Source organism: Bombina bombina, chromosome 6 (assembly GCF_027579735.1).
Source record: "Bombina bombina isolate aBomBom1 chromosome 6, aBomBom1.pri, whole genome shotgun sequence".
In the NCBI taxonomy this organism is placed as follows: Eukaryota; Metazoa; Chordata; class Amphibia; order Anura; family Bombinatoridae; genus Bombina; species Bombina bombina.
The window spans coordinates 1,019,058,645-1,019,085,427 of record NC_069504.1 but is presented as its reverse complement, the minus strand read 5'-3'; positions in this window follow the sequence as shown (position 1 = coordinate 1,019,085,427).

Here is a 26,783-nt window from a genome sequence, read left to right as displayed (position 1 = left end):
TTCACCACTAGAGGGCATTAGTTCACGTGTTTCATATAGATAACATTGAGCTCATGCACGTGAGTTTACCATGGAGACAGTTCTGATTGGCTAAAATGCAAGTCTGTCAAAAGAACTGAAATAAGGAGGCAGTCTACTGAGGCTTAGATACAAGGTAATAACAGAGGTAAAACTGGTATAATTCTAACTGTGTTGGTTATGCAAAACTGGGGAATTGGTAATTAAGGTATTATCTATCTTTTAAAGCAACAAAAATTCTGGTGTTGACTGTCCCTTTAATCCGTAAAAACCAAAGGAAGTAACCACCAAGATATAAATAATTGCATGATGTATCCCCCAAACCCTTTAAGTTCTATATTGACTTTTTGTATAAATTATTTTACCGAATTGTGAAATCCTTTTGTGTGCACTAAGTATTGCTGTTAGTTTCAAGAGTACAAAGCATGACTTAGCTCATATTGAGGTTGTCTTTGACATACTACTGGAGCTGGGGGTCTAGTGATAGCTTAGAATCAGCTACATACTACAGCCTTTTAAACTAATACATAGAGGACTGGCTATATCCATAGAAAGGATGTCAACATTGATTTATGAGAAACAGTGAATGATTCAGTAGAGCCCAATATAACAAGGACCAAATACATGGCTGTCTGATGAAACGGCCATTGTTAGCCAAGAAACGCGTTGCTTCTTACCCTTATTTTATACTTTTAATAAACTATTATTACTGATCATGCTTGAGCTCCCATTTCATCCTGTAGTTTGGAGAGTTATCTGTCCCTCTGAAGCAGCTCAGACTTTATTTTGAGTATCAGTAGTGTTGGCCTGTGAGTCCGCTGACAGTCTGTGGATCCTTCCGCCTGGAACAGCTGAGCAGTGCCGTGGACGAGGCTGCCGAGCGACTTTGAGGTCTCGGTTTGCGGTTTATAGCACTAAGTGTGCTCTCCATAATTGTGAGTTGCCATCTGTTTGTTTACTTCTCTTGGCGATAGATGTTATCACACTATGAGGCACCTCTCTTATGTCTTATAGGACTTTCTGCTAAGATTAAGAGCTTGTCTTGAAACGTTGTGCCAAGTTGATGTTACAATAAAGAAAAGATTCATCATATTTGTGCTGTGGACTCAGATACTTTGCTACTACATTTAGGGTATTGATGCCCTGTCTACATCGGCACTACAGTTCCTAAGGAGAAGCTGCTGTTGCAAACTTGTTGTGGTCCATAGGCTCCAATGGGAGCCTCAATCAGATCTCTGGTTAATTTTCTGAGGATTGAATTGCTACCGCAAGCTTGTAAATTTGCCCTTTTGTGGGCGTGTGATAATTTTGTGATCCACTTCTAATCTAGCCCATAGTGGTTTTTTTTTATATATATATACATTTGCTGCATAACTGTGTCAGGTCTGAAATCTTTCATAAACTCAGAACTGGCTTGGGGGGGGACAGACCATTCCCAAATAGGGTTGCCAGGTGTCCTGTATTCCACCGGACAGTCCAGTATTTTAGCCGGCTGTCCAGTAAAATCTGTACAAAAATACTGGACAGTATTTCTAAAGACCACTGCCAGCTAAATGTAAAGGGACTTCTTTGTACATTAGAAATATGGCTTAAAAAGAAGTTACACTGTGCATTTTCTATTATATGTGTTACAGGCAAACATGAGGGTGTTCAATCATTCTGGGTGTGTACCTCTGGCAGCCAAGGGGGTCACATAGCTACTACATACATGTGTTACTGGCAACCAAGGGGTTAAAATGACTGCTTAGTTGTTAAAAAATATATGTGGTGCGATCCAGGGTGGGGCCTAAGGTTGAGCTTTTGTGGAGACATTGGGGTAGATTTATCACCAGAACTGCTTGTGCAATACTGCCCCCTGCAGATTTGCGGCCAATCGGCCACTAGCAGGGGGTGTCAATCAACCTGATCGTATTCAATTGGGTTGTTTTCTGTCTGCCTGCCTCAGAGCAGGCAGACAAGTTATGGAGCAGCTGCTTCATAACTTCTTTTTCAGACTCGCCGGAAACAAGGGGCATCAAGCTCCATTCAGAGCTTGATAATTCGGCCCCATTGTGTGAACCCAGCTACGTCCCATATCTAATCATCTATAGGTCGCCCGGTATTGTTATGATGATGATGACAAACTAGAACAGGAGGAGAGAGAGAGTTTGTACTCACTTTTCTTTAAAATGGATAAACTGTTAAAACAAGACACTAGACTGGAGATTGATGTTAAAACATTTAACATATATAAAAAGTTTCACCGTATTCCAAGGGGCTTACAAATAAAGAAATTCCCCTCTTTTGAGGTAGCAGACACAGATTTTATCAGGAAATGGAATGAGCTCTTAATCCAATGCTTCCTGGCCCTTATGGACCTACTTATAGAGTATAAGAAACAGCAGAGATCCACCTTGATTTTAGAAATTAAGAAAGTACAAGATTACATCCGCCCGTTATCTACTAAACCTGAGTTTAAGGGCTATGATGATAAAATTAAAAGAGTAATGGAAGAATTTAGAGAAAATTTATGTTTTTTTAAGAAATCAAAAATTTCAAGGGATAAGGATGACTATGAGAAGGGGAATGTGTATAGATGGATGCATACAGGAGGGAGGAAGAGACAGAGAGTTAACAGTAATTTTAAACAGGATAAAAAGAAAGTTAAGTTTAATTAAACTGACACAGAATATGACTACGACTCATCAGATTTTGAGGGGGTTACAGAGGATACTAATTCTTCAACTCCCTTTGTTCTACAGCCCTCTACAGATAGGGAAGATATTGTTGTCACTAATTCCCAGGTTTCAAAAAACCTGAAGGGTATCCTACACACCAAAGTAAAAGAAAAAACGTAGGACACGACGAGGCAGGAGGGGCAGGGGTAGGCAGAGGTCATCAGGTAGGCCAGGGGAGGACACACCGTTATCCCAGGAGACAACGGAGGTCTCAGAGCAGGAAATATGTTTAAAGTCTAAAAATGTAATTAATCTATCATCTGTTAAATTGACTCACAATCAGATAAAAGTGCTATCATTGGGATTGAATTTTGCACCAAGTTCACACTTTGATTTGTTCCAAACCATTGTTGACATTAATAAATTTGTGCGATCACTCACCCTTAAGAAATATTTTTTTGAAACAATGGGTAACAACGATGCTTTGGATAAATCTGAGGATGGTGATCAAATTGATGAGGTAGCACAGGATGATGGGATTCTATCTTTTGTTGATATATGTGCTGAAATGGATTTAACAGACCTACAGAGGGCAGCAGGTGGAGATATCCATAATTTAAAAAGTAGTGATATTCCTCTAAAAAAGTTCAAAAGTAGATCTGACTTTTATCCATCTCATATAAGAAACAATAGTATAGAAATTTTTCACAAAACAGTTGAAAAGGAAGTGACAGAATTATACAAGAGAAATATGGATAAACATGACACTTTCAAGAATGACAATATGAGTAAACAGGATAGGATTGCGATAAAACAACTTAAGAATAATTCATCTATTGTAATACGCAATACTGACAAAGGGGGTAATGTTGTTGTCCTTAACAGCACTGATTATGTAAAGGAGGCCTATCGACATTTACAGGATGAGGAGGTCTATGAAAAACTCTCCTTTAATCCTACTGTTAGGTATAGGAGGATACTTCATGATCTTTTGAACTGGGCGGTAATGATTGGTGCTATAACGAAGTCGAATTTTGAGTTTTTGTTAGTAGAACACTCTATTGTACCAATTTTTCATTACCTCCCAAAGATTCATAAGAGTATGACCTCACCTCCAGGACGCCCCATAGTGGCGGGTATTGGTTCATTGAATGAACCATTAAGCGCCATGATTGACACTCTACTACAACCCATTGTATTGAGCCTTAGGAGCTATATCAGGGACACAACAGAATTCATTAAACAGACTGAACAAGTGGAATGGTTGGATGAACATTGTATTGTCACCATTGATGTTGTGTCCCTCTATACCTCCATCCCTCACGACAAGGGTATTGTGGCAATACAATCATGTTTAGAGATGTTCACTGATTATGATTTTAATCTCAGAGAATTCATCTTAAAATCCATTGAATTTTTGCTTACGCATATTTTTTTTCTATTTGAGGGGGATTGCTATCGCCAAAGACAGGGGACAGCCATGGGGACAAAATTTGCCCCCACATATGCCAACCTATTTTTAGGTTGGTGGGAGCTGTCCCGGGTCTTTGGTGATGGTAATCCCTTCAAAGTACGGATTGCATATTATGGCCGTTATATAGACGACCTTGTGTTTATATTTGATGGTGATGATTCAATGGTGAATAACTTTTTTGACTATCTATCTGATAACCAACAGAATCTGCGGTTCACTATGAACACAAGTAGAAAAGAAATGCCTTTCCTTGATGTACTAATTAAACCTAATATTAATACACACAGTATAGAAGTAGAGTTGTATAGGAAGGAGAGTGCAGGAAATACCCTTTTGATGGCTAAATCCAGCCATCCAAGACATGTTATAAAGGCCATACCAAAAGGCCAGTACATGAGGACAAAAAGAAACTGTAGCACCATAGAGGCATATGAAGCACATTCAGTGAAAACTACAGAACGTTTTTTGGAAAGGGGATACAAAATACAGGATCTGAGAGAGGCTAAGAAACAAGTAGATTCTATGGCTATACAAGACATGATCAAAGGCAAATTGAGGAGAAAGGTTGATTACCTGTATTTACAACAATGTACAGCAAGGAATATAATGACATCTGTCAAATTATCAAAAAGTCTCTCCCTATTCTTAGAGTTGATGAGACTATGGATAAGATTATAGAGGGAGGAAGTAAATATGTGACACGTAAATCGAGAACGTTGGCTAACATTCTTTCCCCATCTATGCTACCCACAAGTACTACAGAAAATTGGCTCACAGCAAAAAAAGGTTTTTTCCATTGTGGAAGTAGGAAATGTACATCATGTACATATGCCATATTGGGTGATACCTTTAAATCCACGGGTGACGAAAAGTCTTTTAAAATTAAAGAGTACATAAATTGTAATACTTCGTACGTGATATATTTACTCACGTGTAAACTTTGCAATATAAAGTATGTTGGTCAAACGACCAGACCCCTAAAAACTAGATTTTTGGAGCATTTGAGGTCAATTGGAGATGAGGATTCGGACACTCCAGTTGCCTTGCATTTTAAGAATGAACATATCGGGAATAAAAATGTATTAAGTTTTCAGGGTATACAACATGTAAAGAGACCCAAAATGGGAGGAAATAGACTTAAACTTTTAAGTCAGAAGGAAGTATATTGGATTTTCCAATTAAATACAAGGGTTCCGAAGGGACTTAATTCTGATTGGGACATCAAACTTTATGTAGAGTAATTAGACTTATGCCATAGTGGGTAATTTACATGCATTTTTACTCCAGTAGAATGTATTAAAAAGTGTGGAATGTACCCCCTTCATTGGGAGTCTTTTAAGTACATTTTTTAGTGCTTTTTTTGTTACTCATGACTAGGTATAAGGATATTCATAAATTATATTTATAGATTTTTTGATCATAGTACTGATAGAGAAATTTGGGAAGTTTCTAGGTTTTCAATAATCCTATTTATTAGAAATATCCCTTTCTACAATAAGGTGATAGCCACAAATATTTCTAAAATTATTTAGCATTTTTGCATAATGATCTGACATATTTATACTAGAGCAGTTTATATGAAATCATTACAAGGTAGCTCTTGGTATCTAATATTGTGGATACATCAGATTTAGCTATTAATTAGGAACTTGTTGTCAGAAATAAAGTCAAGTCCCATATATCAGTTCAAAATATAATATCTAAATTAGATTCTACAGTAAATAAATGTTGACACTTTAAAATGAAATTATATTTTACTTAACACTCTGTAACTATGTGAATATGCTTATCTGTTAGAAATTATATAACACATATGCTGAATGAGATTGCCCTCCTTTTCTGTGATTCACCTGAACCAATGTTTTGCACCTGTAATGGGGGAGTGGTTAATACCTTTATTAAGGATGAGCTTTCAGGTGTTGGTATAGGTCACTGAAGAAGTTAGAACTATGAAACGCGTTTGACCTTGTTACCTTTCTGGCGTGTATGCCTTTTTAGTGTATTTCTAAAAAAAGGAGCTTTCTACTTTTAAGACTTTGGACTGGCGGTACTTCATTTACATTCACCCTTTTCTACCTACCCCTTTTGAGTGCGAGGATTCCAGTTGTTCTACTATTCTTTCTCTTGAGGGAAAAAGGTGAAGTTCCCTGTACATATCCTAACTGCACCAGTCGGACCGGAACCTTTGTTTTGACTGCAGCTCCCGTGGGGAGCGCTGAGGAGGTGAGACGGAGCGGTGCTGCAGAGACAGTGAAGACACAGCACAGCGCGGCACAGAGAGAGGTGAATGAAATTGCCTAACACACTGAGCGCTTGCTTACGGATTGTGGCACAGCTGGCAATCCTATTCCCAAAACAGTATGACTTGGTGGATTTTTTCATAAAAAACGTTGGGATTTTGAATTCCAAACTTAAAGGGGCACAAAACCCAAAACTTTTTTTTTCATGAGAAACAGAGCATACACCGGAGAATTTTTAGCATTTTTGCTATCTCTCCATTTAAACTGAAATAGAACCTTTGTATTTTTATTTACCTATGAAAACTATATATATTTGTAAAGAAGACAACCGAAGGTATTGCTCTAGCCCCATTTTGGTATCTTTTATGCCACTTTTTGGCCGACAAATACATTTATATAAAAACAGAATCGTTAACTTTTTTTCAAACTTTGGATTTCTCGCTAAAATTATTTAAACATAACTACTGCAGTCATAAGACAAATGGTTGTAAAAACTTCTATGGGATCCCCTTTGTTCAGAAATAGCAGACATGCATGGCTTTGCCATTGCTTTTTTGGCAGCTGCGCACCAAACTTCTCAGCAGTAAACGGGTTAATCAGTAAGCTTGTAAGGATAATTTTTGCTGTAGTGTAGAGTTTACCATCCCACCTAACACCTCCATTGGTCTGATCTCTAACATATCCCTCCCAAACAGCTGTCTTCCCTTCTCCCTCCCACATCACCACCATCTTAGGTACTGGGAGACAGTTTGCCAGTATGTAGGTTAAAGGCTTTAAAAAATATATAATATATATATATATATATATATATATATATATATATATATATTGATTTATTTCTGTAGTGTAGGTGTCTGTAACAATCAGGCAATCTGGCTTCATATGGTAATGAAGCACTAATCGTGCTGTTACCATATGAAGGCAGATGCCTGCAGCTCACCAAAAGCAAGTCTCGGTTGTTACTTTACACACTATGGGGGAGATTTATCAAGCAGCCGATGCTGCTTGCTCTGTCCAAGGTTTCAGGTCCAGAAACCTAAGTTTCTTGTGAAATGCTTGTGCAATATTAAATGCCGACAGCGTATGCTATCTGCATTTAGCGATGCTGGGGCGAACATGATTAGCTACAGCGAATCATGTCCACCCGGTCTTTAATAAATTGACCCCCAAGACTACTAGGGGTTCCTGAAGGTCTGATTTAGAACTATGTTATGTGATACGATGGGCTATGTACTGCATGTACATCTATGTACTGCATGACGTAGATCTACATCGGATTGGGGCAAAAGGTTAAACAACTTTCCAATTTACTTATTTTTTCTATTTTTCTAGGTACTATTGGTATCTTTTGTTGAAGAAGCAGCAATGCACTACTGGGAGCTAGCAGAACACATCTGATGAGACAGTGACAAGAGGCATATATGTGCAGCCACTAATCAGCAGCTAGCTCTCTAGTGCACTGCTGAGTTTACCTACGTATTTTTTTTCAACAAAGGATTTCAACAAAACAAGAGGAAAACACAAATTACATAGTAGAAGTAAATTGGAAAGTTGTTTAAAATTGCACACTCCGATGAGGATTTATCATGGCCCGAATGGGGCCAAATACCCCTGTTTCCGCCGGAAGCAGGAGTTAAGAAGCAGCAGTCTTAAGACCGCTGCTCCTTAACTCGTATGCCTCCTCTGAGGCTACGTAGATCAATCTGCCCGATTGTTGACTGACACCCCCTGCTAGCGGCCGCAATTCTTAGGGGGTGCGGCATTGCACAAGCAGTTCACCAGAACTGCTTGTGCAATGTTAAATGCAGACAGCGTATGCTGTCGGCATTCAGCGATGTCTGGCGGACATGATCTGCTACAGCGGATCATGTCCGCCAGACATTGATAAATAGGCCCCTCCGTCTGAATCATGAAAAGTTTAATTTTGACATGATACATGATACTTATATGTATTTTATCATGATACATGATAAAATACATATAAGTATTTGATGTAAATTACCCCAAAACACATAAGCAGAAAATTTCTGTGAGAAGTATGCAGTATACATGGCTGTTACAGATCGTAACTTGTACTTGCTTCTGTATGGAAGTAAAACTACATTTGTGAACAAATTCTTTGTAGGCTCTTTCATTCTTTATCAGTGGGGACATGAATGAAATGCCTGTTAAGAATTGGTCAAGCACTTAAGAGTTTCCGACACAGCCTGCATATGACTTATATAGAATAGAATGTAAGAATTTTCTGGCACGCAGAACTGGATTTAACATATGTGGCCCACAAGTCTCAAAATGCAAAATAAAATACATTTGTTATTTTTCTATGCAAAAAATAAAGGAGAGAAAGAAAAGAAATACTTTCTTTTGCATTATTTTAACATAATCATTTTGTAGTTTGCCTAACATGAGAAATTTGTAATGTAGTTGAGGAAATCCTATCGGAAAGACATAAACATGTTTCCGTTTTTTTTTATTATTGCTTTAGTTTTGCTGAACAAATGAATGTTTTGTGAGGGCTGCAGGAAATATTTCATAAGCATTATTCTGGCATTTGTACTGTACTTTCCTACAAAAAAACCTCTATAGCTTAATGTATTTTATCTTTGCTAAAGTTAAAAGGACATGAAACCAAACTTTTACTTTCGTGATTCAGATAGAGAATACAATTTTAAATAATTTTCCAATTTACTTCCATTATTTGATTTGCTTCTTTCTTCAGATATTCTTTGTAGAAGAGAAAGCAATGCACATGGGTGAGCCAATCAACCGAAGCAGCTATGTGCAGCAACCAATCAGCAGCTACAGGGCCTATATAGATATGCTTTTCAACAAAGCATGCCAAGAGAATGAAGCAAATTAGATAATATAAGTAAATTAGAAGGTTGTTTAAAATTGCATGATTTCTAAATCATGAAAGAAAACATTTGGGTTTCATGTCCATTTAACCTTTTAATGCCATTATGCCGTTGTATTCCGTCACAACGGCACTGGGCTTTAAAGCCGTTATGACGGAATACAACGTCATTGTAAACAGCTGTCCTGAAGCCTACTAGGCTTGCAGGATTTGATTGCGGTCTGGAGGGCGTTCCTAGCGTCTTATATATATTTGATTAATTAGACTTTTCATGTTCTTTTGTTGTTTAAAATCTAAAAAGATTGTTAGAAAATGAACATACAAGCTTCACAATTTCTGTCTCAAGTGTTGAGAAGGGAACATGGAACTAGCACAAATGTTATAGAAATAAATGACGTGCTTTATGCCCCTTTAAAGGGATAGTAAAGTCCAAATTAAAACTTTCATGATTCAGATAGGGCATGCAATTTTAAACAACTTTCCCATTTACTTTTATCATCAATTTTGCTTTGTTCTCTTGGTATTTTTAGTTGAAAGCTAAACCCAGGTAGGTCATATGCTAATTTCTAAGCCATTGAAGGCCACCTCTTATCTGTATGCGTTTGACAGTTTTTCACAGCTAGAGGGCATTAGTTTCATATAGATAACGTGCTCACACACGTGAAGTTATTTAAAAGTCAGCACTAAGTTTCTTTAAATATATGTTTTCATCTTTACGTTTCTAGATTTTTGCTTAGTTTTCTTGGTATTCTTAGTTGAAAGCTAAACCTAGGAGGTTCATATGCTAATTTCTTAGACCTTGAAGGCCGCCTCTGCATTTGACAGTTTTGCACCACTAGAGGGCGTTAGTTCATGTGTTTCATATAGATAACATTGAGCTCATGCACATGAATTTACCGAGGAGTGAGCACCGATTGGCTTAAATGCAAGTCTGTCAAAAGAACTGAAATAAGGAGGCAGTCTGCAGAGGCTTAGATACAAGGTAATCACAGAGGTAAAAAGTGTATTATTATAACTGTGTTAGTTATGCAAAACTGGGGAATGGGTAATTAAGGGATTATCTATCTTTTAAAACAACAAAAATTCTGGTGTTGACTGTCCCTTTAACTCTAAAAAATAGAGCGTATCCAGTACCCTTAGCAGAACCCTGGCACTCCAACATTCTGCAAAATGATTAGTTGTTATGTGCAGGTGATTGTTTATATCTGTCCCTAATTAAAGAGTGCTAGGGGTTATGCTCCTTGCCAATGTATTTATCCAATTTTATCAATTATTACAATAAAGTGTCAACTTTGTCCAATCTAAATAGCTGCTTTCCTTGTGAACCACAGACAGGCATTGGGATATTCCCCCTAGATTGTGACTAATGAAAATACAGTGCATGAATTAAGCTTTTTTCCTTTTTATAATATTTATCAGAACAGTAACTTCTCTACTTCTGAATAGTATTTTACCCTAACGGGAAACGCCCAGTTATATTTTGGCTGCCAGATACAATATTAAAATTTCAGCTTAAAAATGGAAAGTGACACATTTCTATGTACAGCATAGATATGCAAAATAGGTCATGTGTTTTTGTTATTTCCCAGTCTTTGGAAATTAATTTACCTTCATAAATAGTACTCTCCCAGAGGGGATTGATATCTTAAAGGGACATGAAACACAAACGTTTTCTTTCATGATTTAGATAGGGCATACCATTTTAATCAACTCTCCTATTGACTTATAGGCCCCTATTTATCAACCCGTCAACTTACTTGCATTCGCCGGCACCAATACGCTCGCCTAAGATCGCCTAACATCACTGCCACGGACCTGAATACGTTCTCCAAAGTTACCAAAAAAGCTGTCAAAAAGCCGCACACCAAGTACGGGGCGATGAGCAGCGGACTGTTGTTAACTAACAGTCATCGATCTCGCTGCTCTTCGGCTTTTTCCCAGCTTTATTGGTATACTGTCACTAAACACCCACACTATCCTAAACTGTTTAACTCCTATCCCGCCGCTCCCAGACCCCGCTGCAACTAAATAAAGTTATTAACCCCTAAACCGCCGCTCCCGGAGTCCACCACCACCTACATTATACTTATTAACCCCTAAACTGCCACCCCTACACCGCCGCCACCTACATTATAGTTATTAACCCCTAATCTGCCCCCCTACACCGCCGCCACCTACATAATACTTATTAACCCATAATCTGCTGTCCCCAACGTCGCCGCCACTATATTAAATGTATTAACCCCTAAACCTAAGTCTAACCCTAACACCCCCTAACTTAAATCTAATTTAAATAAATATAAATAAAATTCCTATCATTAACTATATTATTCCTATTTAAAACTAAATACTTACCTATAAAATAAACCCTAAGCTAGCTACAATATAACTAATAGTTACATTGTATCTAGCTTAGGGTTTATTTTTATTTTACAGGCAAGTTTTTATTTATTTTAACTAGGTAGAATAGTTTCTAAATAGTTATTAACTATTTAATAACTACCTAGCTAAAATAAATGCAAAAGTACCTGTAAAATAAAACCTAACCTAAGTTACAATAACACCTAACACTACACTACAATTAAATACAATTAACTAAATTATATACAATTACTTAAAGTACAAAAAAACCCACTAAATTACAGAAAATAATAAACAAATTACAGAAATTTAAACTAATTACACCTAATCTAATAGCCCTATCAAAATAAAAAAAAAACCCTAGCCTAAACTAAACTACCAATAGCCCTTAAATGGGCCTTTTGCGGGGCATTGCCCCAAAGTAATCAGCTCTTTTACTTGTAAAAAAAATACAAACAACCCCCCAACAGTAAAACCCACTACCCACACAACCAACCCCCCCAAAAAAATCCTAACTAAAAAAACCTAAGCTCCCCATTGCCCTGAAAATGGCATTTGGATGGGCATTGCCCTTAAAAGGGCAGTTAGCTCTTTTGTGGCCCAAAGCCCTAACCTAAAAATTAAACCCACCCAATACACCCTTAAAATAACTTAACACTAACCCCCTGAATATTGAATTACCGGGAGACGTCTTCATCCAAGCCGGGCAGAAGTGGTCCTCCAGACGGCAAAAGTCTTCATCCAGACGGCATCTTCTATCTTCATCCATCCGCCGCGGAGCGGGTCCATCTTCAAGACATCCGACACAGAGCATTCTCTTTGGCCGACGACTACCCGACGCATGAAGGTTCCTTTAAGTGACGTCATCCAAGATGGCGTCCCATAGATTCCGATTGGCTGATAGAATTCTATCAGCCAATCGGAATTAAGGTAGAAAAAAATCCTATTGGCTGATTGCATCATAGGATTTTTTCTACCTTAATTCCGATTGGCTGATAGAATTCTATCAGCCAATCGGAATCTAAGGGACGCCATCTTGGATGACATCACTTAAAGGAACCTTCATTCGTCGGGTAGTCATCGGCCGAAGAGGATGCTCCGCGTCGGATGTCTTGAAGATGGACCCGCTCCGCGTCGGATGGATGAAGATAGAAGATGCCGTCTGGAGGGCCACTTTTGCCCAACTTGGATGAAGACTTCTGCCCGTCTGGAGGACCACTTCTGCCCGGTTTGGATGAAAACGTCTCCCGGTAAGTCAATCTTCAGGGGGTTAGTGTTAGGTTTTTTTAAGGGTGTATTGGGTGGGTTTTATTTTTAGGTTAGGGCTTTTTTATTTTGATAGGGCTATTAGGTTAGGTGTAATTAGTTTAAATTTCTGTAATTTGTTTTATTATTTTCTGCAATTTAGTGGGGGGGTTTTTGTACCTTAGATAATTGTATATAATTTAGTTAATTGTATGTAATTTATTTAATTGTATTTAATTGTAGTGTAGTGTTAGGTGTTATTGTAACTTAGGTTAGGTTTTATTTTTCAGGTACTTTTGTATTTATTTTTGTATTTTTGTATTGTATTTTGTATTTATTTTAACTAGGTAGTTATTAAATTTTTAATAACTATTTAATAACTATTCTACCTAGTTAAAATAAATCCAAACTTGCCTGTAAAATAAAAATAAAACCTAAGATAGCTAGAATTTAACTATTAGTTATATTGTAGCTATCTTAGGGTTTATTTTATAGGTAAGTATTTAGTTTCAAATAGGAATAATGTAGTTAATGATAGAAATTGTATTTATATTTATTTAAATTAGATTTAAGTTAGGGGGTGTTAGGGTTAGACTTAGGTTTAGGGGTTAATAAATTTAATATAGTGGCGGCGACGTTGGGGACGGCAGATTAGGGGTTAATAAAATAATGTAGGTGGCGGTGGTGTAGGGGGGTAGATTAGGGGTTAATAACATAATGTAGGTGGCGGCGGTGTTGGGGGTGGCAGCTTAGGGGTTAATAAGTATAATGTAGGTGGTGGCGGGGGCGGCAGATTAGGGGTTAATAAGTATAATGTAGGTGGCGGCGGTGTAGGGGGCTGCAGATTTAAACTCGGGGTACATGTTAGGGTGTTAGGTGTAAACATAACTTTATTCTCCCATAGGCATCAATGGGATATCGGGCAGCAGCGAACATAAGCTTTTGCTGCTTTCAGGCTCCCATTGATTCCTATGGCATCCGCCGCCTCCAGGGCGGCGGATTGAAAACCAGGTACGCTGGGCCGGAATAGTGGCGAGCGTACCTGGTAGAAATTTGTTAACTTACAAAAGTAGTCAGATAATGCTGAATTTGCATTCGGAACATCTGTAGCGACGTAAGCATCGATCTGTGTCGGACTGAGACTGGCGGATCGTATGTTACGTCACAAACTACTTTTGCCGGTCTGTAGGGTTTGATAAATAAGGGGAATCAAGCTTGCCACAATTACGCTGCAGAATTCCAGCATATTTGCGGTTGACGGCTTGATAAATAGGCCCCATATTATCTAATTTGCTTCATTCTCTTGGTATCATTTGTTGAAGGATCAGTAATGCACTACTGGGAGCTAGCTAAAGGCCAATAACAAGAAACATATATCTGCAGTCACCAATCAGCAGCTTCCGAGTTTACCTAGGTATACTTTTAACAAAGGATACAAAGAGACCAAAACAAATTACATATTAGAAATAAATTGGAAAGTTATTTAAAATTGCATGCTTTTTCTGAATCATGAAAGAAAACATCAGGGTTTCATATCCCTTTAAGTGCATAATGCAGTTAATCTAAGTCTGTGTATAGGACAATACTTGATAGAGTTTTACAATTATGCTAATTTATTGATATCCTATCCAACTCTCTTTTGACCAATTCTCTGAGTAGTCCCCGCATTCAAGGATTAGTGTGCATACACAAGATGCTAAAAATATAGGTAAGTCATTCATAGAAGCTGAGGAGCTCCTTCTACATCCTTGAGCTCTTCTTCAATAAATGTGGCTAGCGGTTACTGTGAGTTGAATGTTATTACGATAATGTTCGCTTGATGGCTATAAGGGCATAAAGCCACTTATTTGAATAGTGCAACTTTTCTCTTAAAATATAGGGTTGTTATATTTATTTCATAATGGGGTCTTCTTTATAGTCTTCAACCCCCCCCCCCCCCATAGTAGGGCATATGTTGTGAGGTATTTGTCATCCCTTAGGAGCCATTTGACAGAGGAATATTGATACTTTCATGTCCCGCAATGTATTGTAGGGTAGGGGGCAGCAGAGAGGATACCACATACACCTGATTTTATTTGATATGCCTATGGTTCTGTCAAAAAATCATTGTTACCATGGTGATAACCAGATAGCCACCTAAGAGTGTAACCATCTTCTGAAAGAGGGGCCTCCCTTCTCTTACAAAACAGGGGGTTACTTACCAAATTTTTATTTGGTGGTTCTAGGTTCCCTTATAGAGCTTTTCAGCCGAAAGAGGGTAAATCTCTCTTTCCCATGTGGGGAATTGTGTGCGTGTGTTTGCATGTGTGTGCGTGTATGATGTATGCTTATGACTCTCTTTGCTCTATGAAAGGGTAATTGGGGCTCAAAAAGAGTCCTCCACTCTTTTTTTCAAACATCACATGGCTAGTTTGAATAAGTGATTACTATTACCATGGTGAAAACCTGAAAATTAGATCACTTCCCTATAATTAAATCATGGGGGAATAGAGGTTCCATAAAAATACTACCCAAGGACCAGTATGACAGGTGATCGCCATTTCTCACAGCTATAAAATGCATCCTAGTCGAAAAATGCAACTCTTTTGTCACTTTGGTTAAAATGGGATGTATCCATCTTTTATATGAGGGGGCAGAGATACAAGATCCATAACAGATCTTCCTGTGTTACATTCACACTGGGGGTAACAGGCATGTGAAAGAAGGAAGTAAAGTGCCTCTGTGCAGCAAAATTTAGCCCTAAGCATGGGGAAAGGAATTACAATAGAATATTTAGCATATTCAGTTACTATGGATTGTCTTTTCTTTCTTCAGAGAGAGAGAGAGATTACAAATGTTTGGTTTATTAGCAGAGCTTGAGTCCTGGATAGACATATCTCATTTAAGGCCCTATGATCATTAGGATCATACGTTTCTGTGAATCTTTTACAAATTACATTGCACTTTGTATTTGCTCTATGTCAAATAAGCCTGACAAATTCAGAAAGTGGGTTGGACAGGAAAGTTCCCTGGGATGAACAGGGGAGTTTCCAGGGAGTGTCTGAATCTCTCTCACAATTCTCATGATATTCTGCAATCTGTTTACACCTGAAGAACTCACTGATTTATCTTGCCAGCTATATGCAGGTGACGTTTCCTCAAAATTCATAATACACTTATTTAATTGTCAAAAAAAAGTCATGTGTACTGTCATGAGATGCAGGACACAGCATAGAAGGTACAACTCAGTTTTATTGCAGAACATAGAAGTTTACAGACTGCACAATACATTCAGCATAGTAACTGTGACATAGACTATAACGGCTATAAGCCACGCCCCATCCGGTGACATCATACTCCCACTCTCATCACATCTTCCCCTTTTTCAAAGAATAAATCATACATTTTTTTTAATTTTTTTTAGTGTACAATAAATAACAAGGTATACGAGAATATATATATAAACAACAAGAAATACAATCCTGTCTTGGACATCGGGGTAGACTACCCTAGTCCACAGTGACCATGGGATTATTCTGCCCATTCTTCTGGTCACTGCTCTAACTACAGTGCTAATACTGGTAGCAGGCTGGAAGTTTCACCACTCTTCCAATTGACATAATTTTACATGAACTATCCTCTGATACAGAAGAAGGTGATTGAGAGTCTGCTGGAAGCACAGAAGTATCCTCGATGTGGTCTTGATGTGGGGAAGTCACCCCTCTTAAAACAGGGGATCCCACCGGCTGTCTCTCTGAAGCATCCAGTCCCAAACTCTCAGGTACTGGCTGAAGATGTCTTCTGTTTCGACATGTGACTGTCCCTCCTTCAGTAAGGACTACATAAGACCTTGGTTCTGGAGATCGTCCTATTACAATGGCTGGCATCTTCCATTTATTCTCATCATCCAGTTTAACTCTAACATTCTGGCCCACATTCAGCTCCTGCAAGGGCCTCACAGATTGTTTTCTGTCGTAGAAGAATCGGTAGCCCCTTTTTGCCTCTTCATCCCTCCTAAGGACCTCCTTCCAAGGAACGGGGGGATGGCTGGAAGACACCAACAGAGGGTAGAGTGGTACGGATCTGGCGTCCTAACATCAACTGTGCTGGACTAAAACCCGTGGCTTAGAAGGGAGTCGCCCTATAGGCCAAGATAGCTAGGTACGGCTCAGATTGCTTCAAAATAAACTTGGTTGTTTGAACTGCCCTTTCGGCCATTCCATTGGCCTGTGGGTAATGCGGACTTGATGTAGAATGGATGAAATCATATTCATTGCTGAAAGAACTGAACTCCATGGAAGCAAACTGGATTCCGTTATCACTCACTAGCTCCATCGGTATGCCCCACCAGGTGAACAAGCTTTTGAGATGAGTGATGACGGCCAGACTGGTGGTTTCATTCAGGGGTGCAATCTCCAAATACCTGGAATAATAGTTGATCACAACCAGGTACTTCTTCCCATGGAGTTTGCACAAATCTGCGGCTATCTTCTTCCACAGGCCTGCAGGCAGCAGGGTAGAAATTAATGTCTCTCTTCTCTGAGTAGGCCGGCATTCCCAGCAAAAGGCACATTTTACCACATGACTTGCAATGTCGGTACTGATTCCAGCCCACCATACCGCCGTAGCTGCCCTTTCTCTGCACTTTGTAATGCCCAAGTAGCCATCGTGAAGCCTGCTTAGCATCTCCTGCCGCATGCTAACAGGAATAATAACATGATCTTGGAACAGCACCAACCCGTCCAGCTCAGTGAGCTGTGACCTTTCTGACTGAGCTCAAAAACATCCAGGCTGCCCGGCTCTCGGGCCAACCTTACTTTATATACTTGGTAACTTCTTGAAGATCTGTGTCCAAGCGTGTCTCCTTCCTTATTTGCTCTAGCTTCCTTGACGAGATAAATTTAGATGCCAGAACTGAATCCACGTATAATTTCACATCTGATTCAGTTGAAGATCTTTCAGCAGCAGCCAGCGGAAGCCTGGAAAGTGTATCTGCCACTACCAGTTGTTTCCCCGGCACATGCACTTCTTGAACGTTGAACCTGAGCAGCCTCATTAGCAGTCTCTGGCATCTTAGGGGTGTCTTGTCAATACCATAGGAATTGATCAGAGGAACTAGTGGTTTATGATCAGTTTCCAAACTAAACTTCTCTAGGCCCACTAGGTAACACTGAAAGCGCTCACAGGCCAAAACTGCAGCCAGGCACTCTTTCTCAATTTGGGCATATTTCGATTCTGCAGCCATCAGTGTACGGGAACAGTAGGCGATGGGCTGTAGTTCGTTCTCATTTAGCTGCAAGTGAGCGGCCCCTAACCCACAACTGCTTGCATCGGCACTAACCACAGTCATTTTAGAAGGGTCGTAGAACCCCAGCACTGGGGCAGACCCCAGCAGGGACTTGACCTGTGTAAAGGCTTCTTCCTGTGGAGGTCCCCAGACTCAGGCAACATCTTTCTTCAACAAATCGGTAATAGGGTGTAATACTGTAGATAAATCTGGTAGGAACCTGCCCACATAATTCACAAGGCCCAATATTTGTCTCAGCTCATGTACATCAGAAGGACTTTTCATCTGTTTATAAGCAAGGATTTTTACAGGGTCTGGCTTGATACCATCTCCATTGATGATGTGCCCAAAAAACATAACTCAGATTTTCTAAAGTGGCATTTTTCTTTATTTAATTTCAGCCCCGACTCTCTAATGGTCTGCAGCACACAGCTCAATCGCTGATCATGTTCTTCCAGTGTGGACCCATACACTAAAATGTCATCCATGACAGTGCCCATGTGGTCCCTCAGGAGGGAACTCATCTCTCTTTGAAAGATTTCAGGGGCAAAGAATTTCCCAAAGGGGAGTCTGCAGAAGCAAAATCGACCTAACGGTGTAATGAAGGTAGTCAGTTTGCAACACTTCGGGTCTAGAAGTATCTGTCAGAAACCACTGGTAGCATCCAGTGTGGAGAAGAACTTCGCCCCAGCCAGTTTCAGAGCTATGTCTTCAAGCGTCTGCAGCACATATCTCTCTCTTTTCACCGCCTCATTCAGCTGTTTCAACTCTACGCAGATGCGTACCTTCCCGTTCTTCTTCGTAACGGGCACAATGGGGGCAAACCAGTCAGTTGCTTTGAAAACTTCTTCAATAACTCCCATATTCTTCATACGCAGAAGTTTCTTCTCCACTTGACTCATAAGCGGGAATGGAATTCTATGAGGAGTAGCAATGCTGAATGGGACTGCATCAACTTTAAGTGCTGTTCGGAATGGCTCGCAGTTTAGCAGGCCTAGACCATAGGTTGCCTTCCTGCTCAATAGATTGTTAACACACTGTCCTCTAATTACATGTGGTATGCAAAAAAAAAAAAAAAAGTGAATTTGGAGTAGTAGCGCAAAACCATGCTAAAACCTATATGAATATAAATGTATATAAATATGAATATAAATTAAGTATGTGAAAACAATTCTTCAGTCACTCTTAATTACTAGAAGAGGTTGGCTAGTGGTGAGAAATGTGTCTAGTTGGAAGATTTAGCACATTTATGTGTGCCTAAATAAATAAATGAATAAGTTCTAGTCTTGTATAAATAACAAGATAAATAATTTATTAAATCAAATTAATCCTTAAAAATAGAAATTCTCAATTGATGTGATGCTAGAAATCAAATTTTTTACAATACTAAAAAGTGTGTTAAAAATTGGTGAAGTCGGCCGACTTATTACACAAAATACTGTCTCAGGGTACCCCAGAATCGAAAATGAATGTGAATAAAAAGTTTGAAAACTTCTTAGTTTTCCAGTACAAAGTCTCGTATAATGGGATCAATATATTTAAAAAGATTGTAGTTTCAACAGTCCCGGTGGTTTTATATCCTTGATAATTAATTAAACATATTGAAACACGGTTCGTATCCATTAGTGATAGTTGAAGAGAATTATGCAATCTTCTTTAGATATAAACAATATCCATTTAGATATCTTTAGATAGAAAAAGTCAGTACTCACTGTCTGCCCAAGGTGGTAACGCAAACCGGTCCTGGAGCCCGTTAGTAGAACTCCTGCTGGTTAACGATGTTCCGGATTTCCTCTGTGCTGTTATTAGACTCTACGGTTTTACGTGTACTCACCCAAAACAATTAAACACGGGCAGCTGTCCATCTGAAGCACGGATATAAAACCACCGGCTTATATATATATTTTATCCTAAATATTGCATATATTGCTTATATGCTATTCTTCAGTTCTAAATATCATTAAATTTACTTTGAGATCTTATTTCAGCTACATATATTCACATACGCCACATCTGTTTTAGCTTTGAAATCATTTACTTGACTTAATTTAGCGCAATTAGTCTTTTCTTTTCTTGTTATCTTTTTTTGAGTATTTCTTTTGGGGACTCTGACTTTTTTTTTTCATTTTTGGTGTATTATTTCCTGCGCTTTTTCCTTTACCCTGATTCTTTTGAACAGAACATAGAAGTTTACAGACTGCACAAAACATCCGGCATAGTAACTGCGACATAGACTATAACGGCTATAAGCCACACCCCACCCGGTGACGTCATACTCTCACTCTCATCACATGTACTAAACTAGAAGCAAAGTAAAGTTAAACTGTAGTGAAAGCATTTCAGTTTATTTTTTATTTTCTGAAAATCGAGACTTTACATCAGTGCCAGGTGCTCACCTGTAAACTTAGTTCTCCCCTGTGATATACTCTATACCAATATAATTTCTCTCCAAGCTGGAGTATTTTTGATCATTGGGCCCTTAGACACAATATAGGGATGTCTTGATATGAAGGGGCCCATTTATCAAAGGGCTTGCGAACCTGATCCGACACTGCGGATCAGGTCCGCAAGACCTCGCTAAATGCGGAGAGCAATACGCTCTCCGCATTTAACATTGCACCAGCAGCTCGCAAGAGCTGCTGGTGCAACGCCGCCCCCTGCTGACTCGCGGCCATTCGGCCGCCAGCAGGGGGGTGTCAATCAACCCGATCGTATTCGATCGGGTTGATTTCCAGCGATTCCTGTCCGCCTGCTCAGAGCAGGCGGACAGGGTTATGAAGCAGCGGTCTTTAGACCGCTGCTTCATAACTTGTGTTTCTGGCGAGTCTGAAGACTCACCAGAAACACGGCCCTTCAAGCTCCATACGGAGCTTGATAAATGGGCCTGATAGAGAGAGATTGTATATTAAATTCTTACTAATAACTTTCACACAGAAGAACTGAACAAATAGTTTACCTTAAGTGATCTGCAATAATGAACAACATATCTGTACTAATATCACAGATAATAAATGTGGAATTTATTATTTCATATGATGTAACTACATGGAAAATTAGGCAGGATGTTTGGCTGCATAATGATAGGTATTATCTGCAAAAATGTGAGATGCTTATAATACTTTATAGATCACTAGTCTGACCTTACTCATATAGACTATTACATACGCCTCTAATGGCTGCATTTCCAGAAGGTCATAAATAATCTAGAGACCTTTCAAAAGAGAACCACTAAAATATTCTAAAGTAAACTCAGAAGGCGAAATTCTTCATGATCTTAATATGTTTATTATAAACAGATGGGAAAATGGTCAAATGATTAAAACCTTCAAATACATTTAGGGTTGGCTGCAACTTTTTTTGTATTAAAACAGCAGTGCAGAGTGATATAACTAAAACAAACCTCTGTTATCTGATATTTTTTGTGTTGCTCTCTAATGTATCTTTTCTGAAATCAATGTGGACAAATTATGTTCTATTAGCTCAACTTGTACAACTTTAATAAGTTGTTTACATGTAATTTGTGTTAATTGCCCCAATTTAGTTTTTGATTTGAGGATGAACCATATTTTAGTAATTCAAAAACTATATTCTTCTAAATAAACAGAGATTAAGGGCTAGATTACAAATGGATCGTTATGCCAGCAATAAGCAAGCATAACCCAGGTTCTAAACCAAAAATGGGCAGTCTCCTAAGCTTTACATTCCTGCTTTTTAAATAAAGATACAAAGAGAACGAAGAAAAATTGATAATAGGAGTAAATTAGAAAGTTGCTTAAAATTGCATGCTCTTTCTGAATCATTAAAGAAAAAATTTGGGTTTATTATCCCTTTAAAAATACATAAATCGCATTGAGATTGTAATATTAAAATGTAATTATGCGTAGTAAAAAAGAAACTATGCTTTCATTATTTATTTTGTCATCTTTTCCTTAATTTAATTTTAAAAAATGTGGTCTTTCCAGTTCCTGTTAGAATAGAGTATATTAATAGAGTATATTCCACACTGCCATTGGTTTTACACTCAAGTGACTCACTTTTATAGTCTATTGCTATAAGATAATTCATTTAGGGGTCGATCAAAATAAGAACAGTTTATCAAATGATTTATCTGCAAAAATAATCATAGAAAAAAAATCACTTGCTAAGCTTATAAGATTATGATCGACCCCATAAATTAAAATAATAAAAAATTGCATATTATTCTCAGGCTAAACATTACTTTGAATGCTTCATCCTATTAAGACTTTATTAAGGGCTAGATTATGAGTGGAGCGCTTTTTATCGCTCCCGTTCGCATGCCAACTCCACTTGACTATACTATTAACTCCTATATCGCCACAACCCCATTGCAAAATATCCCTCTACACGGTTAATCCCTAAACCGCCACAACCCTCATCGCAAAAGGGTTTAATAGTGTATTGGGGTATTTTGTGGTGGGCTATGTGGCGGTTTAAGGCTTAATAGTGTAGAAGGGTAATTTGCGATGTGGCGGTTTAGGTGTTAATTGAGTAATTTAGTGCAACTGTTTCTTCCAGCCAAACTCTTTACGCAAACTTTCAGATTGAGTAAAAACTTGTGAGCATTAAATGTGATTGCATTTCAACTTCTAATACGAGCGCACATTGCTGCTAAATGCCACCCATAGAAAAAAATTGCTGCAAGTTTGCATAAACGGATTCTACATTAAATAGCACACCACTTGTAATATGGATTATAGCGTAGGGCACACTGCAATCTCACAATCACGTTTGTCCTCCTTGCACTAATGACAGCGCTCCACTCGTAATGTAGCCCTAAGTGTTTATTTCCTTTTAAGACAGAGACAGTCAGTGCAAAAAAAAAAAAAAAAAAGAAGCACTTTGCAAGCTGTAAATAAATGTAGAAAATAAATATTGGATAAAAAAAATGGCAGACACCAGAAATCCACATTGCGGCCCCCAGGACTAAGGTTGGACTCTGTTGTAAATCCTCAGTTTGAAACATCTTGAGAGTCCCATGGAACATTTTACCAAACATTAGAACCTAATTTGCCATTTGAATTCAGCCACACAGAGAGTTATAGAAAAGTAATGGAAAAACAGTCTGCTCCTAGAGATGTGTGCTTAATAAAATATACAATGTAAATGGACAAATGGTTACAAGATTACATAACACATAGATATAACGGAACAAGAATGTGTTTTATGCTGGGGCACCTATTTAAAAATCACATAAATACAACAATACTTCAAGCCACACATTACATATCTTATAGGTCACATAAATAATATATTTTAAATCAGTTAATTTTTTAAAATATGTTTAATAATATATTTTAAATTATTAATCAATTGATTTACACAACACAGAAAAAATTCCCTTCCAATTATTTCCTTTCCTTGATTTTCTTTAGTTTTTCTTTTGATTTTAATACAGAAACCAAAAATATAAATCATTACCTAGGTATGCTTTTCAGCAAAAGATGCCAAGAGAATTAACTAAATTTGATAACAGAACTAAATTGAAAAGTCTCTTAAAATGGCATACTCTGGTGATGCGTGGGGAGATTATTGCCTATAGGGGCGCACTTTTGAAAAAAATTAGATTTAGAGAGAAGGAAGTAGGTAAATTTCTGATCAATTCGTATAATCAATTTCTCATGAATAAAACTCCTTCAAATTGGGCGAAATATGTCCGTGCTAAAGATGAAAGGGATGCATTTATATTGCAGCAAGAGACCCAAAAGGAATTGAAGCTTCAGGCTAAAATGTACAGGTTCGGCAATAAATCTGGTAGAATGCTGGCTAAATTAGTAAGAAATGAGAAAAAGCATTCAGATATTGAACAACTTCAATACAAAGGGAAACAATTGCTAAAACCTGAAGATATTTCGCAGGCATTGTTTGAATATTTTCAAGAGCTCTATGCATCCAAATCCTATGATACGACGAACTCAAATGAGTTCTGGAGTAAAATTATCTATCCCACATTATCAGCAGAAATTGCCGATACCTTAAACTCTCTGATTACTATAGAAGAAGTTGAGAAAGTAATTACTAAATTATCTTTAAACAAAGCAGCTGGTCCCGATGGACTTCCTAGTGAATTTTATAAAATATTATCTGTGGAAAGTGCCCCTTTGTTGTGTATTCTTTTTAATAATTTTTACATAAATGCTAAACCTGTTCCATCCTCCTTTGCTGCATCTTACACGACTTTAATACTCAAGAGTGGCAAAGATCCTAAATGTAAGGAATCATACAGGCCAATAGCCCTTTTGAATTCAGACTATAAAATCTTAACTACAATTTTAGCATCTAGACTTCAGGGGGCACTAGGAAAAATTATCCACTCTGACCAAGCAGGATTTCTAAATAAACGCAACTCCTCTGCAAAAATTAGAGAGCTGCTAGTTGTCACAGAGTATTTTAGGAATTTGTCAGGCTCAGAGGAGGGGGGAGAGGGCACCCCTGATCTTGCTATTCTATCTATCGACGCCGAAAAGGCTTTCAATTCTATTTTTCATAAACATATAATAACCTCATTAACGCAATTTGGCATAAGAGGTAACTTTTCTAAATTTGTAGAGAATTTATACAGCCAGCCCTCTACAAGACTGATAGTGAATAATAATCTTACACCTGCTATAGTACTCGGTAGGGGGACGCGACAGGGGTGCCCCCTCTCCCCACTCCTCTTTGATGTTTCCATTGAACCCCTAGCAATCTGGATAAGACAATCTCTTGAAGGTATAAGAATACACAACCACGAGATAAAAATTGGATTATACGCAGATGATCTACTTCTGTATCTGGCCAATACCAAAGTGAACATTCCCAAGTTGATTCAGATAATGGACCATTTTGGATCCTTTTCTGGATACAAAGTGAACCTGACAAAATCGGAAATATTCTGGCTTAGGAAAAACGCTACATCCTTTCTAAACATACCTTTCCGGGAGGTCACGGATTCTTTCAAGTATTTGGGGATTTATATCCCGGTTAAGTTTTCAGATTTATATAATTTTAATATTCCACCGATACTGAAACATATTAGAGACAAACTTAAGGCATGGCAGAACTTACCTATATCAATCTCCGGTAGAATTGCACTATTTAAAATGGTCCTTCTTCCAAAGTTGCTCTATATTCTTCAAAACACTCCGATAATTTTATTAGAAAAAGATATTCGTACACTTAATAGTTCACTCATACAGTTTTTGTGGCAGGAGAAAAGATCAAAGATTTCTTTTATTAAATTAACAGCATCAAAGGAGCATGGTGGACTTGCACTACCAGACCTAAGATTTTATAATCTTTGCTTTTTGGCACGGATAGCAATTGACTGGATCTTATTCAATAATTATGTTTTAAATAATAAACTTGAAATAGACGTCTGCAATCCATACCTCCCATCAGCATTACTACATTCGGCACCAAAAGAAGTACCTGCAGAAATTAAGAAATTGAAAACAATTTTTAATCCACTTAAGGCATGGCATAAAATCGCCAACCTCCTATCAATTAATGCTAAGGCTTCCTTTTATCTACCTTTAATAGGAAATCCAAAATTCCAAGCAGGCCTTAACTCTGCCGTCTTTAAAGGCTGGCACAATGCAGGCCTGAGTAAAGCTTATCAACTAATAGATAGGAATAGGGGTTGCATCAAAACGTTTCAAGAACTAAAAACGGAATTTAATTTATCTAACAAAGATTTCTTTGCTTATTTGCAGGCAAGGCATTTTGTCTCGGAAATAACTAAAGAAAGTGGATGGAGCTGGGGACTAGGAAAACTGGAAGACTGGCTTGTACTAGCCAGGAACGGACATATGTCAATAGCCCCTTGCTATTATTTCCTAAATGTTAGTAAAGGCCTTCCAATTTTATCCAAAATGGCAGCAGACTGGAACATATTAATCCCTCAGGGCAATGTTGAACCAAAGCTGCTTCAATTATCACTAAATAAAATTGCCCAGACTACACTTTCTGCCACCTGGCGTGAATCACAGGTCAAACTTCTTCATAGAGCATATTTTACTCCTGGGAGAGGCCTTAGATGTGGTAACCTTGGATTTAATAAGTGCCCCAAATGTGCATATCCTGCAGCAGATTTAACGCATATGTTCTGGGCATGCCCAAAAATAAGAAATTTCTGGCTCAAATTAGAATATTGGCTAAAAAATGTATTAAAGATAGCCCCTGTGACTCTAACATTTTTTCAAATAGTATTCTGCTTAAATCGGGAACCTGGTAAGCAAATCAATGAAAAATTAGTCATTTCTTCTATCCTTGCCACCAGGTATTTAATTTGCAAAAAATGGAAAACCCGAGCACTTCCAAGTGTTGCTGAAGTAAAGAACTGCATGAAAAAACAGTGCATACTTGAGCAGAGGGATACAAATATAGACAACGAACAAGATATCAGGGAATTTTTTAGTAAGTGGGCAAAGTTCTTAAAGATATTTCCCACTGCTGAAATAAATCATATAATTTTTCCATTTCGACACTCAGAAACAGTCCTACTAGGAAACTGGTAGAAGGCCGGAGGGAGACGTGGAGGGAGATTGGGTAAAGGGGCCTTCCCTACCCCTCTCTCTCTTTTTTTTTTCCTTTTTTTTTTTTTTTTTTTTTTTTTTTTGTTTGTTCGCTTGGTATCTTTGCCTTGTTTGCATGTCGATTGGTGTTTCTG